Here is a 15407-nt window from a genome sequence, read left to right on the forward strand (position 1 = left end):
TCTCATAACTCACACGGTGGGATCCCTGCCTGGGACAGAAGAAACTCCAAGAGATGTAAATTAAGGGGAATGAATAGTGAACGCAACACATGGATGCATATGCTTGCAAGGTTTGGAATTGGCCGGGAGCCTCCACTTTTTTTTAAACTGTCCACCTGAAAAGAATTTTCTCTGATGACAAATGTGGCACATGTCAGCTCCCGGAGCAAGGCGAAGGGAGAGCGGTGCAGCATCACAGCCTGCCCTCTTCCTGCCCTCAGGGCCTCCAGTCTGTGGGCTCAGACCGCCACTCTGCTCAGCTACTTGGGAGACTCATTTGCAGAGCACACGTATTTGGGTCAGCCCCGCGGGTTTCTGCACAAAGACACTCCCTTCTTCAGCACAGCCCACCTCCACCCGGGGGGCTGAACCAGAGCTGGGGAAGGGGGCACTCTGCAGAGAGCAGCGGGGCCATAGTGACCCACCAGGGAGCTGGGGCCTGCTTCTTCTACCGACAGGCTCAGACTTGCTCTTACCTAGGAGCTATTTCTATCTGACCTGACTTTCAAAATGGGATGGACTAATGGTCATAGTTCATTTTCGAAATTGCAGGCCTTCCCTATTAATTCAAAGTAGCCTTGCCTGCCTGGGGTGGGGCAGGGGGGCACCCAGTGAATGTTTGTGCACTGAGTCCATGGATGAATGGATGCATGTGGGAAAACACCTGCCTCCTTGACCCCAAGATAGTTTCTTAAGATCAAGACACCCTAGCGAAGGTCCAGTCCGGCGACTATGGGCCTGGCGTTTGAGGCAGGGGCTATCTTGTAACGCCCATGCTCCCTGCAACCTGTAGGACCTTGGGCAGCCTCTGCTGCCTCTACTTAAATGTCCTTCCCTCTGGGATCTCTGTGGGAAGGAAAAGAGTGGGGTCATCTAAGACACCCAGCGTGGCGCCCAGGAGATGCTCAAGGCTTACTTACAACAGTGATAATTCTTGCTATCACTCTGTGTTCTTTAAAAGGTCACTTTGTTTCTTTGATGCGAGTCTTCCTAGCTCTTCCCAGCATCAAGAATTTCCATTTGTGTCGAAAACCTTTGAGCAACCCATGCCTCAAAGCAGGACCCTTGCAGCCCGGGCTTAGTGATTATCTAGTAGCTGGTAATAATTGGTCACAGACATCCATCCTAGGGGGTTGATTAACTGGGAATCAGCTGAGCATTTTGTATTTCTTTACTGTAAGGCTTTTTGGAGGTAATTCCATCCATCATTAGAAAGGCAAATTTGGCCGTCCCCCAAGAACCTCTGCCAAAACTATCGTTTCCATCAGGAGACTTTGCGTGAGGCTGCACTGCTGTCTCCGGGGGGGTGGGACGAAGCCCCTCTGTAGGTCTCAACTTGAGGCGAGGACCCACTCGCACGCGTGCATGTGTGTGTGCGGGTGTGAATGCACGTGATCTCGGGTCTTCACAACAGTCGAGGTGCCTTTTTTGTAATGTGCCTTTTTCGTCCCTGTGTTTAGAAGCACAGTTCAGTTGTATTCCAGAAACTTCTTCCTTCTGAGCGGGAGACCCCTGTTGGAGAAGAGGGAAATGCTCTCACTGCTAGGCTGTGCTCCTCACGGGGATGCCTTTCTCCCCAGGAAACCCCAGACTCTTTCTCTTTAAAACACCCACTTTTCTCCTGATGCCTGGGTCTGTGTCTTTAAGACAATAATTGCTGAATTGAAATTTGAGACTGTTATCTTAATAACCAATTACTCAAATAACTTTGAAATTGGCTTAAATTGGCTCGTCATGCTACATTTACCTGAATCTTTTTATGGGAAAGTTAGGAACAAGAAAAAAAAAAAATCTTGGCGGTCTCATTTGTTTGGTATTGCTGAAGGGCCTTATTTGCAACAAGCAAGTGGCGCTGGGTCGCCTTGGGCAGGACCCCTGCTTCCTACATGGGAGTCGGCCCCGGTGGGTTCCTCTTGGAGCTCTGTCCACCCCACGCCACGGCCCCTGTGTGTTCTCGTGGCCCCCTCTAAGCCAGGACACAGTTAACTGTGAGAGAGTGGATATTTACGGGTGTCCTACTCATTAAATACATTTTCTGCTTCTTTGCAAAAGATTTAAATTTTGTGGATTTTTTTTTCCTTTTGGAAAGTAATAGATGGGGTTATGTAGCTTTAATTTTCTCCCTTCCAACGGTTATGAAACCTTAAAGGTGAGAGTCACAATCTTTAAACTAAAGGAATTCACCATTTATTAGTGGCTTGAACAGAGGAGGACGAGTGGCTGGGAGCAGTGTACTTGGATTTTATATATAGCTATAAACCCAGTAATAGAATATTACATCTTTTTCTCTAATATAGTCTTATATGCCCTCATTTTTCTCATAGTCTAAACTAAAATAATGGGAGTTCATAATGCTCTGCACGATCATACTGCCTTTTTCTGCACTGTTAAAAATCTTGCCTCTGCAAACATGTTACTGATTATAAGTAATTCTGTGACAAGGCAAGGCGAAAGGGAATGAGAAAAAAATCAGGCACCAACCTTCTGAACAGCCCAAGGACCAACCCTCTTTGAATGATTCCCCTGACCAACCCCCCCTTGATACCTGAAGTCCCCCCTTTTATACCTGAAGTCCTCCCCCCCTTGATACCTGAAGCTCGATGGAAATTTAGAGCCACCCCCCCTCCCCCAGTCACAGATGAGCTTGTCCCCAACCTGGGTCTGAGGTTTTAACTTTGCCTCTTCCACCCTGACTAAAGAGAGGTTGGGATATTCACAACTGAAGTCACAACATAAATGTGCTTTTATTGGAAGGCACTGGAAGAAAGGAAGGAAAAGAACAAGGTTGATTTCCAGGCTTGATGTGCATCTCCAAGCGTGATAAAACCAATGACTCTCTCGACATGTCGCTGTTCTCCGGGGAAGGAGCTCTCAGAGCAGTGGGGTGCAGCAGGGAGCCGAGAATCGGGACATCCCGTGGCCCGGGAGCTCAGGGCTGGGACACAGGCAGAGGGAGAAGCAGGCTCCCTGTGGGGAGCCCGATGTGGGACTCGATCCCAGGTCTCCAGGATCACACTCCGGGCTGCAGGCCGCGCTAAACTGCTGGGCCACCACTTTAGAAGCCACTAGCCAGATGCACCAGGTAGCAGGCCCGGGGATTTCTGGCTGCTGGTGTCCTCGTCGGGGACACAAGTGGCTACACGAAGACCTTTTGTCTAGTGTCCCCGCTGAGAGCTGTGGGACAAATGTTGGAAGGGGAGGCTGTGGGCAGAGCTGTGACCCTGAAATGGAGGCCCGTTACCTGAGTGATCCTGCTGAGGCGCTCGACTGCCTGGACTTAGTTTCTTACCTCTGTGGCAAAAAAAAAAAAAAAAAAAAAAAAAAAGATGACGTTTCCCACCTCCCCTTGTGTGTTTGGGAGGATGAAATGAGAAAAGTATGAAATGGAGTTTGAAAATTGTAAAGCGCTCTATATGAACATGAAATATTAGAGCTCTCATGATGCAACAAGATTTTCAACCTCATAATTTACCCCGAACTCCGGGAGGAAGTCACCTTGTCATAAAAACATCTTGGAATGGTGATCCATTATTTTCCTATACCGGGAGAAAATTCTGAGAGGTTTCCAAAAGAACGAGATTATAAAACTGTAAAAGAATCTAAGTTCAAAAGCCCTTGGAAACTGCTGGACTGAGCCTTCATAATTTAAACAATTCTGCCAAAGTTTTTCTTTCTCATGGAATAAAAATGTTTTTTTGACAAACCAGATAATGTGTCATAAAAAGCTCAGGCGGGATCCAGAAAGCACGGAGCCGAGCCTTGTCCCACTTTGGCTGTTCCCTTTTGGACGCCGGGCCGGGTTTCCAGGATGCTGGGGGCCGCAGGGAGTGCGTGCGAGCGAGCCAGGCCTCTTCCCGGCCTTCCCTGAAGCCTTCCTCGTTTCCCCGACTCTCCCTCCTCAGCTCCCCTCCCGCCGCTTCCTCTTCTCCAGCTGATGTCACAGTTGTCCCAGGACCTCATCCAGAAGGGGCTTTCCTGCTCCCTCGGCAGCCCCGTCTCTTCCTGCGCAGAGCCTGGCTGGCCCGTGCCACCTGCACACCCACCTCTTGTTGGCCTTGGCCACCGGACGGTCAGGGTTGAGGGCTGGGGAGGAACGCAGCTTAGGGTTCTGGAGACTAACGGGATACAGGAGAACAAGAGCCTTCTCTAGGTTGTAATTATTGTGGCAATGCCGCAGTGACTGTAGATTTGCAAGAGAACACATTTTTTTTTTCCCTTGGAATCATTTTAATATAAGAAACAGGTTTCCAATTTAATCTATAATCCAAAAGGAGAAACCGAAGATGCTGTATGATGCCATGGAGGACACTTCCAAAGGATTTAGGCAAACACAGTATTTAGTTTAAATATATTGTAATTTTTTTTTCCTATCCACAGGACAATGATTTGAACTGCGTGCTTGTACTTATTAAAGTACAAACCTTTTGTAGTTTTTGCCCTGGATTCGACTAGGGAAAGTCAATTAAGAGCCACGAAAGCCTCCAAGGTCGGTTGTAAGAACCCCGAGTGGCCGCCGAAAACTCTGCTGGAAAAGTGATATTATATCAAGAGGGATTTTCAAGGGGGAAACGACCGGAGATGAGTCACATTTGATGGCTGGGAAGAGATAAGTAAGCTTATCTGGCTTCCCGATGTGTAGAGATGGAGCTGGCCCCACAGCCCACAAGCAGCAGAGCAGGCCTTGGGAAGCCCAGAGCCAGCGTGGCTTCCAGGACCAGGACCAGGCCCAGCAGGTGGCAGTGCCAGCGGCCGACCCTCCACAGCCCCACAGGGAGGCTCGTCTGAAGGCTGGGAGCTGAAGGGGTGCTGGGGGGGAGGCAGCACAGTCTCTTGCACCCGTACCTGTGGTCCGCCGATCCCAGAGAGTTCCTGCTGGTTTTAAGAATGCGGGTTCCGAAGAAAAATAACCCTGCAGTTTTATTTGTGTCCATCCCACAAACCTGAGCTGCAAGAATGATTAGGAACTTACAGCAGCCCCCCTGGCATTCTGAAAGTTTGCACATGTCACAAGGATAGCGTTCGTCTAGATACTATTCCCTTTGGGTACTTCGGTCCCCCCGTGTCATTTTATGTCACATGGTATCGCTTCTCTTGGTCTCACTCACACTCGTGTTGTACGATTGTGTTGTAGTCTAATCATCTTGAAGGAGTGAATCAACGGTTCAAGCATTCCACTGAAATCCCAAACTTTGTGATTAAAAAAACACTCTTCAGAACCTCAGCTTCCAAGCTGAAGGAAGCAGGAGAGGATTCCAGCGGCAGTTCTGCTGGAGCGCTTGTACCTCCGGCCACAAAAGTAACAGCAAAGGAAGAGGGATGTGCCCCCGCCACCGTTTGCTCCTACGTGGCTTTGCCGCACGCTGCGTGGTCCAAAAGGCAGCCTGTGTGAAAAGGATGCTTCCAGAACGCATGCACAGGAGCAGTGACCCTGCTCTCCAGGTGGTTGGAGCCACCTCGAGCAGAATATGCAAGAGACGTGTGCATGGCCGGCACGATATTCAAGACTGTTTATCCTGGCAAATCGATGCTACTGGAGAGGAGATTTTTAATTTGGCCAGTATTTATTTGGTAAATCGTGATCGAGTTGAAAAGCATGCTCTGGGGTGAGACTTCTGAACACCTTGCCCCTGATGCCAATTCAGACCCCGCTTCGTCACGAGAGGTGGCGACAGTCTGCACTCACCCAAGGGGCGAGTCACTGGTGCCACGTGCACTCACTCATGCTTCGAGGGGAGACCACACAAAGTGAAGCTTTTTCACACGAAATACTCTGAAGGGTGAGGGTAAAGGGCTATAGGATGAGATCACAGCATGCCTGCGTGAACTTGACAATGCCTGCAGAGCCATTTGGAGAAGCAGGATCCAGGAGCATGTGTCAGCAAAATATTAGGTTTCTTGAATCGCCTGAACCTGGCCTTCTGAACCAGGCAAAAGAAATGGTTCTATGGTATCAAGAATCATCCAAAACTACATCCAAATCCGAAACAGAGTATAGTTTGTGAGTTTTTTTTTTTTTTCCAGAGCCAAATGCTACCAAATAATAGATTAAGAATCCGTTCACTATTATCTCCCAAACTGAAAGATAACTTCACCTTCCAACCGTGGAGTAAAACAGCCACATCGAAGGCAACTAACTGGCAAAGCAACTCTGGTCTTGAGTGAGAAATCTCTTCAAAAATTCTGGGCCACATTCAGACCAAATGTCCAGACCCCCAAATCTGATAATCACAATAATACATGGTGTACAATTAGGATATTCTAACTTGGCAGTTCTGGGGTTGGGGGGAACAAAAGAGAGTGAGAAATATCCTGCTTTAGGCTTACACTCTCCACGCTGAGTGAGGAGTGTCTTCATAAAGGATTACGGACGCGAGGATTACTCTTACTGATCCAAAACAATTATTTTAACTGTTAATGTCTTTAAATGCTATGTTCAAATGAATGTATCAGAACAGAGATTGGAAGGTGGGAAATGATGAAGAAAGAGAGGAAGCTGCCAGACGCATCTTGTACCATGTGGTTAAATCTAAATGAGTGATGGGGGATTGTCTGGAGACGCATGAGCTTCTTGAAACAGAAGAGACATAGTGCAAAGAAAATTCTAATAATAATCTCGAAATAAAGTAATAAATTACCCAGCAAACCTAGGAGCCAGTGGGAGCTGTGAAAGGGGGAAATAAGTCTTTCCCAGGGCCTCATCTGGGGAGGAGAGGGTAGAGGAAGCAATCGAAGGGTCACAGAAGAAATGGAGGAATAGAATATCTTTGGGGGAAGGATGTAGAATTTGTTTTCACATCGTTTTAGAGAAATATTTGTCTGGCGATGGTTTCCAAAGAAGGGGAGGATTCTCAGCCAGTCTCAGCAGGAAGCAGAGGGCATACTCAAAAGGGGAACTTTGAGAAATGTCCGATAAGGGACAAGCAGGGATATTGCGGTGCCCCAGGGAGCGGTAACTCCCAAGCAGCAACCGGGTCCGGACGTGAGGGACGAGGGAACCGGGTTAGCAGGACACAGAGCCAAACACGGACCTGGGAGAACAGAGTCTCCAACGTATGGAGGGAGCTTCCTGGCCGGAGCTGAGGTCTTTCCTCAAAGGACTCAAACTGCCTTTGGGCAGCTGCAGGTGGAAAGTGTGGAGCCCATGCGCTGAGGATACACACTCTCCTCTCCGATTTCCAGTTTCCAGCCATTGCCCTCCTTGCCCAGAGCTCACCAGGAGCCCCGGAGCAAAGAAGTGGGGTGCAGCTGTGGTCCAGCCAGTTCAGCCCCCAGACGCAGGGCACAGGGATGGAGACAGGCTGGGGGCAAGTGCAAGATGCCCGGCACAGAAGGTGACCAGTAGTGAGATACAAATGCAGAGCAATGTCCAAATTATCAGCTGGAGCAGGGATGGCCAGTAACTTGATCAAAGCAGCACAAATAAAGGAAGAAAAAGAAACAACAATGTAAATGTGCATTTGCACATGCTTATATACATGCATATATATGGGTATGTATATATGTCTTGAAACGGAAGAAATAGTGCAAAGGAAATTCCAGTAATAATCTCGAAATAAAGTAATAATGTATTTCTATAAATATACATTTATTTACATATGCAATAAATCCAAGTCATGCTACAGAAGATGCCAATAAATGGAATTCTCTCCCCTGAATGTACGAAAAGCCCTGTCTTACGGGGTCAGCCCGCTGCCGCCGAGCCTCCGCTTTGGTGCTTCTGTCTCCCCCCAGCCTGTGGTCTTCTCAAGAGTGCTTTCACTTTTTGCCAAAACTATCACAGAGCCCGGCACACGGCTGTTTTGAAGGTGCATTTGGATGAAATGCCCATCTCCTTGCAGCTCCGGCTGCAGAGAGGAGCCCCCCGACCTCCGGTCATCAGCGCAGAGAACTCGGGTACCCCCCCCCACACACACACATTTTACGAATTCTGGCACTTTTCCGAAGAGAATCCTCTCGAGACCGGTGTTTCTATATGGTCAGGAAGGAAGTAGATGAACAAGAGTTTGCAACAGAGTTTGCTCGACTATGAGGCTTTCCTGGAATCTGACGCATTACAAATCCTGTGAGAAGAAACAAAATTCCTTTTCTTTGTAAGTAATGCGGTTCCGCTCACCACCCCTCACGCATTGATTAGTAGCTAAATTACCCGGCCAGTTTTAAGCTAATTCAGTCCCAGTGGTTTAAAGGAGCTCCTTAGGGGAGTTCACGGGGCCCTGGAGAAGAAGGGTCAATCTCCCAGAGGCTGCCCTCCCGTCCTCCGTCCTCCTCTCCCCTCCACTCAGGGTCTGCAGGGGGGTGTGATGCAGAGGATTCGCGGCCGTCACCACCACCCAGAGGCCCGTGTGGCCTGCGGAACACCATGGCCGTCCCCGTGACTCGCCTGAGTCTGCTGGTGTGGCCTCACTTGGCTCCTGCTGGTGCTGAGCAGGTCCTGGCCCCAGGGCTTGCCCTGCTTTGTCCCAGAACAGGAGCCCTTTCTGCAACAGACTGATCCTTATTTATTCCCCCCAGTTCAAACGTGGAGACTCCATCCCCAGTGGGTTGGCATGAGTAGTTGAGATCCTTGGGAGGCGATACGGTCGTGAGGGTGGAGGTCTCATGAATGGGATTAGTGCCCTTATCAAAGAGAAAGGCTCCAGTGACTTCCACCATGTAAGGACACAGTGAGAGGACAGGTGCCCGTGAACCCGGAAGGGGTCCTCACCAGACACCAAATCTGCCGGCATCTAGACCTTGGACTTTCCAGCTCTAGAACCGTGAGACATGCATTTCTGTTTGATAAGCCACCCAGTCTGTGCTATTTTTGCTCTAGTAGCTTAAACCAAGCAAGATCCCTCCCTCCAGTGAGGCCCCTGAGCTTCTCAGTGATTAAGACAGAGACGTTCCCGAGGCGCTTTTGCTGCCTCGTCTCCCATCTGACCCTCAGGACTGGCAAGAGGCAAGGTTTCCTTCTGCTCTCCTTTTGATGCATTGCCTCCCATCGGAGATGGGCGACACCGACAGGTGCAGGTGGCCACCGCCCTCCACTCAGGCGCAGTCCCTCACGCTCAGTTTGGATAGGCTGCTAGGGGGTAGTGGAAAGCTCCGGTGGACACCCTGACCCCACGGTTGTCCTGCGGGCAGAGCTCTTGCCTGGAGGCCTCATCCTCACCTGCATGCCCGGACCTGGAAATGACCAGCTCTGCTTCTCCACCGCCCCCCGCCCCCATGACAGATTGCAATGACCACCAGGCAGGAGGGTACACTAGGCAACAAGGACAAAAGACATAAAAGAAACAGATGTGACTAGTTGCCATCTGCCCTCTTACAGCTGGGTTTGGAGGCACGTGGCCTCCCCTGACATCGCTTTCTGCCTCGCCCAGTAACGGTTTGCGGGCAGGTGTTGGGCGTATCCCCGTCGGCGAGTGGAGGCTGGGGGCCGGGCTGAGGCTGTCCTGGGTTAATTCCACCGTCCTCACTTTCCGGGCCCCGAGTTCCTGGGAGCAGTGCCTCGGAGGTTGACTTGAAACTGGGGGTAAATAGCTTTCATATCGCGGCAGAGAGCTCAGGATGCACGACTGCGGACGCCGAGCAACACATTCTCTAAACAAGGGCTGCCTGCATTCCGCTGCAGGGATTCGGGACGCAGACAGTTGAGAATTTCAAATGGTGATATTCTAGGGAAAAAAAAAAAAACAAAAAAAACTCAACAACAACAAGGATACTTGCTGTGTGTTAATTTGTAAGCAATGAACACAAGATTCTGTTGTCGGTTCAAAAAAGAAAGAAAGGAGGGATCCCTGGGAGGCGCAGCGGTTTAGCGCCTGCCTTTGGCCCAGGGCGCGATCCTGGAGACCCGGGATTGAATCCCACGTCCGGCTCCCGGTGCATGGAGCCTGCTTCTCCCTCTGCCTGTGTCTCTGCCTCTCTCTCTCTCTGTGACTATCATAAATAAATAAAAATTAAAAAAAAATTAAAAAAAAAGAAAGAAAGGAAAGGAAAATAAAAAAAAAAAAACAGGGTGAAGGTTTGCGGTGGAAGGAGGGGGTTTCTATCTCCAAAACTCAGAGTGGTGGCTAATAAGGAGGGGGGACGTGGCATGTGGTGAATGTCAAGCAGCTCCCACTTGCCATGGGCTTTGATCTGTGCCGTGGCTTCGGTTTTGTTTTCTTTGTAAGCAAAAGGCCTCTACTCCCTGGTCCTCTGCAGTACCCTCCGTTGCTGCAAGAGGCATAATTGGCTCTTCACAGCACTGTCAGCATCATAGACATTAGCATTAAGTGACACAACATGGTATAAATAATGCCGATGCCCGTGTCCACAGCAGATTAGCTCTATTAACCTTTGCGTTGAGCTAGAAGCGCGGGCACGATGTGTCCAACACAGTCAGTGATGTTCCCTTTCACGGACGCAGACTCAAAGCACCTGTGTTTAATTTTTATCCAGAGCACCGTTTTCATTTCTGAGCTGCAAAACTTCCGTGCTCCTGGCCCCTACGATGTCAAAAATGCACAGTGGCAGATTGGCATATTGAGCTATTAATAATTTGCTATATGTGTTACAGATGTTGCATAAATGAGTGGTGTTCTATCACTATTTCTTGACATTGGGGCCCTTGGGGTGGCAGGCTAAGACCCAGATCTGTCTACAACCTGCCTGTTCTGGAAAGAAAGGGGAAAAAAAAGTGGCCCCTTTGAGCAGAATCACATTCCAGCTCGCAGAGCCAATTTTTCAGATGTTCTCTCTATCCTGTTCCTTGTTCCTCCACTCAGACCTCATCTGGCCACGATGAAAAATGATGTGATGCAATTTTTTATTCCGCGCTTGACACTCCTAGGGAAGGCAATGTGGTTCATTGATTCCAAACTCCAAAAAGGTCAAAAATGGGGAACACAATTTTTGGAAACAGCCCAGGAAAAACTTTCAAGCCCCGGAAAACAAAACTGCTAATTGTTAGCTCTTCTGCTGCTATTAAGCTTCAGAGGAGCTCCGGGCCTGTTTCACGCGTATGTACTTTTGCATTAAAACATTATTGAGCCACCAGGTGAAATGTATATTAAGTGCCCAGCTGAAAGTGGACACTAGGTTTAAATGTTGACAGCAGACAGCTGTAGGATTTCTTAAACTTAATTCAAATAATGAAATCAGTAGGTTATGCTATAGTTTCAAGTTTCCCCAAACAAATTTATATGAAAAATGATATTAATTTATCTGAGATTACTTCAGCCAAGAAATAGATTTTTCTCTGTCACTTCTGAAGGGTAAGGAGGAAAAAAAAGATCAGAACTATTACAAAAAATGTAGCTTGGATAGTTGAGGGCTCTAATAAACAAAATGTGCCTTTTCAATTTAGATTAATCATGATCGCCCTGTTTACCCATTCTGTGGCCACGACGATTTTTGAAATGCTAATAAATTAGATCTCTTTTTATCCTCCAAGTTGGGAGAATGGTTCTTTCCAAACAAAATATATGTGTGGGCAGCGTGCCCAAGCTTTTCTTCCTCTCTCTCTGGCTTTTTTTTTTTTTTTTTTTTTTTTTTGTGCACACTTTTTAAAAATGCCACACAGCAGTGAGCCCTCTATTGAATCATTGCAGTATGGCTAAACCTGAAGGTTAGCAGTCCAAGTCTAAGCCAAATGGTGCCAGATAAAATTCCAACTTAGACACGGTTCCAATTCACACTGCTTTCAGCCTGTAACCTTCCCCGAACAGTGCAGCCAAAAGATTTAATAGTGTCACCAGTAGGGCACGCATAAATAGCAACTTTTATTGGTCACTATTTTGGAAATGTCAAGAGGGCTACAATATGGTTCTGGTTTGCGTTCAGCATTCACTTTACACACCTCTCTGGATGTTGGAAAACGTCATTTCACCGTGACAGAGTATAATGCCCTGTGAAAAATTTTCACTCCTGTGACTTCTGATGTGGGGTTTGGCAAAGCATTTCCCGGTAGTGTCCACTAATCCACACCCACTTGTGATTGGCACACGGGCAGACCTCCTGGCCCGGTTCCAGCAGGACGCACCGGGGCCCCGGGGCTCACAGTCCAGGTGGAGAGACGAGGGCTGTCCTGGGAGAGGTCAGTGCCATCTGTCAGACCAGGGTGCTGGGGTCAAAGCAGATCAGAACGTCTGAAACATTGGACCCATCTGGGCTCTATCCGAGGGAGGGGGTGGCAGGCTGCAAGGGGAGCAAGGGCAACCCCGGGCGAGACGTGGGGAGGAGTGGGGGCTCTGGGCAACGCGTCCATGAAGAATTACAGGCGGTTTCTCACAGGGAGTCCTGAGTCCTTAGGATGTGTATTCTGCTTGCAGGAAAAAGAAGGTGCCATCACTCGGAAACTTTATTTCTGGGGCCCTGTTTCGATCCTATTCTCTACTGTTTGCAGAAATGCTGTGATTCTCTCCCTATTCTGAGATGAAGGAGGGTCCAGGAATGCAAGGATCGTGCACAGGGTACATTCGCTTGTTGACGCCCCATTTCCTGGTTGGGGTGTTCAGGGCCGGGCTCCCCGTGGATGGAGCCGTGGGCCCGGCCTCTCTGAGAGTCATCGGCGGGGCCTCGGGGTCTCCGAGGGAGAGGGGCCTGCTGAGTCCAGGCAGAGGCCAGAGTTTTTATCTGGACAAAGGATCTCACTACAGTGTTGGAAGTGTTCCTCGTTTGAAAATTTCTGTTCCCACTGCTGCCCATTGAGGACCTGCTTGGTCACGCTCTCTGTGGGAATGCTCTCGAACCTCAGGACCTGTGCCCACGAGTCGGGTCCCTGACAGTTCCATTTGTGCCACCCAGCTGGCCGGGGGCCCCTGAGCTCCTCTGGTGCCTCCCTCCGAGGGCTCAGCCAACCTGGGTCCCCAGGCCTGCTGCAAACAGCCCTGGCTCCTAAGCATCAGGTTAGCTGGGCTTGCTCGAGGAGGATGCAGGCTGGAAAAACCCTCCCCCCCCATGCCTGGATGGAAACAATCCCCCAAAGACAACCTCAAATATAAAACCGATCTAGAGGGAAGGCCTGTCTTGTTTAAGGAAACTTGAGAGCTTTTTCCTATTGCAAAGCCAGCCTGGTTCCTTCTCCCTCATTTATTGGTGACTTTAACAAATGTTTTAAACCAAATTTAGAACAGCTGGTTTTCCAGAAATGCTGGAACATAAAGAGATTGCTTCGTTTGGTGCCATACCCAAATAAACAGGAGTTTAAACCAGAAGATCTGAAGTCTGGCCTCCGGTGGCTCTGGTTAGTGAAAAATTGGCCTTTGTTCAGGAGAGATGACGTGACCTTGCCAGGTTGAGCCATCTCACGTGCATAATGCAATGAATGCGACTGAGTTAGTAGATGCCATGTCTCTAAGACCTGGATGATCCTCCTAAAACGTGCACACGGACCCAGGCTTTAAAATGACACCAGTGGAAAGTCTGACAAGGGAAGTCTCTCACACAAAGGGGCCGGCGGGGGGGGGGGGGGGGGGGGGAGGGGGGCTTGCACTCTCTTTATCACATGCAAAATCCAAAACCTCTGACTTTGTACAAGGTGTCATTTTGGGCTTTGTGTCTGTATTGTTGTCGTTGTCGTTGTTCTAATCTGTGCCTGGAATACAAGTTCTTTTTCAGTCTTTCATGTCCTATGATCCTTTCTTTCTTCCTTGTCAGAAAATACAGTTTGAATTTGCTTCCAGAATTCAAACAAACAAAAGCTTCCCCGATCCTGAACGTTTTCACTCCAGAGGTGAGCTCCTGTGGCTGAGGAGACGCCCCCCCTTCCTCAGTGCCAGGGAGGGAGGAACTCCTCATGGCTTCTGTTTTTTATTACAGTAAAAAAAGCCAGCCTGCAATTGCAAGAGGCAAAGGATCCCCCCCCCCCGATATGATTTCTGATGGTATAATTCTGGTTTCTATTCCCCTAGCAGCACTTACTTGTTAATATGCCAGATATCAGGGAGCAGGGTCACTGGAAACATGTTTATTAACAATATGAAACTCGGTGCAAGGACCCAGGGCCAACGCTGTGCCGGTCAGGAGGACCCAGGCTCTAAACGAAGCCACATGCCACAGACCAGGCCACCCCCAGAACCACAGCAGCAAGGGGCTGGGTCTGAGATGCAAACAGGAACCCCCACGGGGGCACTTAAAATGCCCGGTTAAAATCAACACTGAAATGCTAACTAGGCCTTGTCCTGTGAACTTGGGAAGCTGAGTCCTGGTGCCCCGGCTGGGGAAGTACACAGGGCACGGTGCAGGCTGGTGCCAGGGCCAGGAGTCCTAGGTGTCCGGTCACCTCCACGGATGGGATGCACCCTGAGGTCTGGCGGTCACAGCTGCCCAAGCACAGCCAGGCACCCCACCGGACTGCCGCTTCTGACTTCCAGGCCTGGAATAAAGAAGGGTTCCCGAGCACCCTCGTTTTTGTTCTGAAACATAAAAGCAAATCTCTCAGAACCCAAACATCTTTACTTTGTGGACTTCAATGCTTTCCTCTTTTTTTCTTTTTTTTTCAGATTTTATTTATTTATTCATGAGAGACACACACAGAGAGAGGCAGAGACACAGGCAGAGGGAAAATCAGGCTCCCTGCGGGGACCCCGATGCAGGACTCAATCCCAGGACCCCGGGATCACGGCCTGAGCTGAAGGCAGATGCTCAACCACTGAGCCCCCCAGGCGCCCCCAATGCCTTAGTTTTTTAGCTTTCCTTAAGTAGTGACAAGCTGGCTCTGCTAACAGGGCTCTTTGGCCGGGTGGTAATCAGTCCAATTTTGGGCTGGGCCAGACAGGACGCTTGCAGACAGAACCATCTGCAGATGGGCGTGCGTGAGGCCCAGCACAGGTGTGATAAACGTGGGGCAGGTGTAAGAACGCTTTCAAACTCACCCAGCTAGGATGAGGAGGTGGTATTGGTCACCTCTTTGATCACACTTCTGTCAGTGAGATACTGTTCCCAGGATGGGTGCATGAGTGTATATATATATTTTTTTTCTGTATGATATATATTTTAGAACATAAGATAACTCAGAAAGTCTAAGATTCAAAACTTATAAATAGAATTTCTAATATTTTCTTCCTGTAGCCCATTGAATCATCTTGACCCTTGACGTGGAGGCGGCTATTCTAGAACAAAGAAGTCTGAGCTCTGGTTTTTTCACACCACTACATCCAGTCTGATGTTGTCAAGCTGCTGGTGTGTCTGCCCCGTGAGGCCTCTGTTTCCTCATCTACAAATTGATGTGGTCGGGGTGGAGGATAGAGCCAGGGCTTGAACTAGACCGGCCTACGTTAGACTATCTGCTATTCGTTTACTTGCTTGCTTTCTTCCTTTTTTCTCCTTCCTTCCTTCCTTCCTTCCTTCCTTCCTTCCTTCCTTCCTTCCTTCCTTCCTTCCTTCCTTCCTTCTTTCCTTCC

The sequence above is a fragment of the Canis lupus genome, chromosome 29, assembly GCF_048164855.1.
Source record: "Canis lupus baileyi chromosome 29, mCanLup2.hap1, whole genome shotgun sequence".
NCBI lineage: Eukaryota > Metazoa > Chordata > Mammalia > Carnivora > Canidae > Canis > Canis lupus.